Raw genomic sequence first — 6,000 nt, 5'->3', positions numbered from 1 at the left:
AGAATGCAATATTTTTACGACATATGACTGTTCATCTGTTGAACATTGAAACAGTAGAACCCTATGAAATGAGAAGGGGGTTCCGATAGTTTAAACTCAGTGTCACATTTGACATATATAACGTTATATTCAACTGAATGCGTTTTAAAATTTTGGAGAGGCTTTATATTTTGGTAGAGGAAACATACAGGCGAAAACTTCTTTATAATTGGGAAAACTTCCTTATATTCGTGAGGTAGAGATTGAGTGATTCTCAGAAATTTATCTGAAGTTTATTTCCTTTCCAACGACATAAATCAGATAAGACAAGTTTAAAGGAAGGTCTTCTTAATTTTTCCACGAGACACTGACTACTTATGAACTAACTTCAATAGTAATACATTATTACATTGTCTTTTCTTCCCTTTAAAATCAATTGCGATTGTTGTATGTCATTATAATGTTACCCAGCTCGGAATTTCTGATAGTTGTCTGTTACTCATAAAACTTACAACGCAATCGTAATGCAGTTAATGGCAGTCTGTTTCAAGTTAATTTAAAATGCATATATAAAGCATTTAATCGCATTTGTTATGGCGTTTAAATGTTTACCTTCATTATTGTGTCAGTGAAAAAGTCACTGCTGGTTACGTCCGTTTCCCATCAGTATTATTTAAAATGTACTTAAACATTTAATTCTTTTTATTTCAACAAGTGGAGAAGATCGGTGTGTTTAGCTGTGGGCCTGTACCAATGACACACAGCGTAAACAAGGCATGCAAGGAGCTCAACAAGTTTAGCAGACCTACCTACATTCATCACTTTGAAAACTTTTAGATCTCATTTACAGTTTTCATTGCCAATGTATTCATTCAACTATTTAAAAAATTGATGGCAAGGAAGAAACATGTAAATTAATCATTATATTTGGTGGAGGTTGGCTATATATTTGAATAACTAGATGATCGTCTCCAGAAAAGACCTTTAAAACAATGATTTTTCGCAACAAACAAAGTATTGGCAAATACAATTGACATTGATCTACGCAAAATAAAACAATTGCAAATGTGTGTGTGCCTGTAAGAGAGAGAGAGAGAGAGAGAGAGAGAGAGAGAGAGAGAGAGAGAGAACAAAAAACGACAGTGCTTCGACAGCCAGGGAAAATCTGTTCCCATAAAATCTGTTCCCATATTATTCGATTATTAATGTTCATGATGCATATAAACTTCGTGTTAGATTGATATTTTAAGCCATGCTATCTTTTCCGTTTAAGATGTAACAGTCTGTTAATATAAGGTACATGTTTCAGAGTTATAGAGAAAACAAAAGCATATCAACTTGTTTATTACATTTGGTGTTAAGGATTTCAGTGGTCAGCAAATCTGCATTATTTTATTCTCAATGTAAATAATAGTTGCAATCATAAAATACCTATTTATTACAAGTGTTCTTTTAATGTTGTCGTACAAATGTGTTATATTTGCCCTGAATAGACCTATATGTCTACCTTGATTAATTGCCAACAAGCAGATCTCGGGAGCTGATGATCCCACCTTTCCCTGTAAACAGGGAGTGTAGTTGTGTTCAGAAAATGGCTACTTGACAGTGGTGATACAGTACATTACTCAAGGTACATTTGTACAGAAGCCACTAGTCATTAAGCAGAACATTCAAACACTTAATGTATGATCTCAGCAGTAACACTGACCTAAACAGATGCAGATAAAATTATGCTGAAGTACACAACAGTATAATGCTGCATATGAGAATTTTCTTTAATCCAATATTATTAAGGTAATAATTGTCTGCAACCAAATTGAAAGTATCAGATAATCAGAGATCACAAGCCTACTACATGATTACTCAGCAGTGAAATTTTGGACTTAGCCAAGGTTTCGGTTTCGTCAGTATAAAGTTGAGTGGCAAACTGGAGTAATTGCGCAGAAAGGAAATGAGGTGGGTCAGGCAACCACGGATCATTATTTTGCCAAAATAATACGGTGCATTCTGAACAGATACCAAAGCTAAATAATAAATCTTACTTACGGTATCCTAAATAATAATATGCATACTAAATTTGTTAGTAGGCTAACAACGGAGTCCTTAGTGGGCACGCCAATCAGGGTCCAATGTTCTGCTGAAAAAATCAACCGATATCATCAATATAATGCAACACATCCAACCGCACTGAGCTTCATTTTAAATCCAACGAGTTACTGTACATAATGCAAACGAATCGTCGCACAATAATGAGCTATAATTGCACTAAACATAACATAGACTGATGATAATTACCCTCATCAAAGGTCAACTAAAACTGAGTCGTTTCGCTGAAAGACATTTAAAACAAAAATGTGTTTGTGAGGAAACAAAGGTAGGTGGATTTATGGATCATGCTCTATAAGCCATAAGAAAGGATGATCAAGCTATCCATAAAATCAATTTTTGAAATTTATTAATAATTAATGGTGTTACTTACTCTAGGGTAAACACTGATGGTTTATAAATTAAAGGCTATAACTCCACTAAACCATGTCGGAGCAAGTTTGCAATTAAGATGTGTCAAAGTGTCATAAAAGTAGAGATGCATATCAAATATGTAGGTTAAAGAAAACAAAAACTATTGAATGTATTGTGCTGTAAGATGACAGCTAAACTCGGGCAAAGACCAAGGCCTCATCAACATTAAACCGCGTGCTAAATTTGAATTAAGCCCATGTAAAATCAACTATGCAGAAGGGAAGGTGGGACAGACGGAAGGAAAGAAGGACATCTAAGTCCAGTTTAGTCTTCCCATGTTTGATTCAGCATTTGTTAAGAGAAAGGTAGTACTGTTGAATCGTTAAAAGATGGGAAGGAAGACAAATTAGAAAAGGATCAATCGATAATATTAGCATTTTGCTACACTATAACACGCACTTAATCTGCTTACGAAACAAAATGTGATTTGTTCAGACATATTAATGATGATGTAAATTGTATATCTCATGTTGATAATGGTTATTGATTTCATTGGCATTGATCCTTATATAATTGATATGGTTTTGAAATGTTGCTGAATATATTTGCTGGCAAATATATTATTGCTTGCTCTCTTATTTTTGAAAGTGTTCATCATTCTTATATTATTATCTTCATCTTCATCATCATCCTCTTCTTCTTCTTGTCTAGGTTTACATTACGGTTACACTATGAAAGCCGATACAATATAACTTTTGTTATGTAAATATGGTATCATTATCAGCTGTTTTAAAGACTCACAGTTTGAAAATCATAGGATTAATTGTGAAGTAATTGTATGTCATGGATTCATGTATATTCCTTACGTGTTGTATTATGGGAATAATACTATTAATATAAAATGTGGCGTGAAAAAGTTTTGCGGACAACATGATAATTCATAAAACGCAGCAGATGATTCGACAAAACATAGCATACCAGTTTATCTGCCAACACATAATGCATCGGAAGACCTAACGTTAACCAGACCTACAACACCAGCATATCTGACAATAGATAACACAGAAACAGATCTCTGACACATTTCGTATCAGTAGATTTACTGACAGACAACGAGCATATCTACCGAGGCATAATGCACCAGAAGCTATGGGTCTACATTGTTAACTTCTCAGAAAACTTTCCAAAGGGAAGTAATTTGTTTATATCAGATATTAGATGCAATATTTACTCTACTGATATTAACTTGTCAGACACGAATACTGAAAAAATATATGATAACATACATAAACACGAGAAGGACATGATAAAATAATAAGATTAATAATAATACGTTTCACAGAGAAATATTATTGAACTATAAACCTGCAGAATGCATAGAATACCATAGCAAATTACATATAAGTGAAGTATTGTTGTAGACATCAACATCCATATCAAAACGATATCATAGATATTTTGTCATGTTTTAGGACCCATGAATTTAAAGGTAGACTGGTTAATGTTTCTCTTAGTTAAAGGAGGTAATAAATGTTTGTTAAAATATTGGCCATTGTGCAGCATTCTTTTCTTAAACGAAGGTTTTGTTGCTATTTGAAGAAACTGCAGGTAAAAATATAGTAAAACTTATGTTATCTCCATTATATACCGATACACTTTTTCCTCTTTAAGGGTATATGTTAATCTTTCTTTTTTACATCAGGCCGGTCACTCTGTCATGAAATATGATATATTCAAAAATGATGTCATTTAAAGCAAGTGTGGGACGTGTTTTAATTTGGGAACCTTTTGACTTGAGTACGTTTTGACTTGGATATGTTTCGTTCTGGGTACGTTTTTACTTGGGTACGTTCCGGTTTGGGTACGTTTCGACTTGGGTACGTTTCGGTTTGGGTACGTTCTGAGTGTAAACTGCTGAATTGGCTGGGGAAATCGTAGGAGTGTGCTAAGAGAATTTAGTCTTGTGGGTGGAATGAGGGAGGTCAGATTATGTTATGCCATGAGAAACAAAAATGTTTTCAGTAATTGCAGTACTCAAATTTTAATATATTAGTACTTGATATAAAAAGTAGTTTTGTTACTGTATTTGTGACCATGAAACATGTATAAAAGAGCAAGTTACCCTGTATTTTCATGTTACGTTTTCTTTAATGGGCGCAATGATAAGTATATTGTATTGTAGGTTAGCAGTCAGTTGGTCATCATTTGCTACGTATTAAATTAAATTTACATTGCAGACAATTCGAATCATAACAAAATCAGTATCAGAATTTTTCAATTATATATATATATATATATATATATATATATATATATATATATATATATATATATATATATATATATATATATATATATATATATATATATATATATATATATATATATATATATATGCATGATTAGTCTTCCTAGGTAAGGAAAATATCCTAGTCATTAAATAACAATTCTACATTTATTTATGACAGCAGTAAATATTAATTAATTTCATTGAGTTGAAAGTTATTAAGTGTTAAAATGGAAGTATAGATATGGGCGAAAACTAGTTCCAGAAAACCAATTTAATGTATAATGTGTTTACCCTTTGTTTTGAACAATATTTGTGCAACTGCAGATAATTGCGTTGCAAAGAAATTGTGAGTTTAAAAGTCTATACCTGGTTACGTTGGAAGTTTGAATTCCAAATGTTCAATTTCCTTGCTATAATCTATTTTAGAAATAAATGTACTGTGTGTATTTATGTTTAGCAGCATAAAGTGTGGATATTATATGTTGGAAGTAGTATAGGGAAAATGTTATGTTGTTGTGCAAAAGTATTTTAATTAAAACTTTTTCAAAAATGTCAAATTGAGTCATTGTAATATATATCCGTTATATAATGCTAGTAATAGTACTTGCATTTAATTTCAGCTGAAAGACATGTTATATGGTTCGTTACACCATTAATAAAATTCACTCACAATTTCTAGAGAAATATTTCATATGTATACAAAGTAATATTCTATTTCAAAATTAAATATATTCGGTAATCACCAGGCCAATGAATTTGATATAATTAAATGATGCATCCAATGCATCCGTTTGCAAGTTCGAATTATGTACACTTGCTTTACTAAAAAAAAAACTCATACACTGTGAAAGCTAGACTCGTAAATCATAGGTCTGTGATAGTTTAAAAATCCAGAGTGTGCATTAACTTGAAGATTTTATGATGCCAATATGGATTGGGCTCTGGTGATTGTATAGAAATTTCAATTAACCTATTAAGTACATGTCCCACATTAGTGATCAATTAACCAAGTGTCAACAAATGTCGCTGACTCGGGTGTACAATCTGTCATTTCCAAATTCGTCATTAGCTGAATAGATTGCATCATCTTTTTTTCAAATCGCAGTACCTATGCAAAGTAACACATAAAACAGTATATTCCTATTCATATCCATCCATATCTAACTCTTTAGGGCACTCTATTAAGCAGATTATCTTACATTTTGTATCCATTTTCTGTAGTGTAACATGATATAAAGCCGTACCTACTTTTTGTATTGAGAGAGAGAGAG

Source organism: Sinohyriopsis cumingii, chromosome 4 (genome assembly GCF_028554795.1).
Source record: "Sinohyriopsis cumingii isolate HCF-2022 chromosome 4, ASM2855479v2, whole genome shotgun sequence".
Lineage (NCBI taxonomy): Eukaryota > Metazoa > Mollusca > Bivalvia > Unionida > Unionidae > Sinohyriopsis > Sinohyriopsis cumingii.
The sequence above is the reverse complement of the archived record's forward strand: the minus strand, read 5'-3'. Positions refer to the sequence as shown.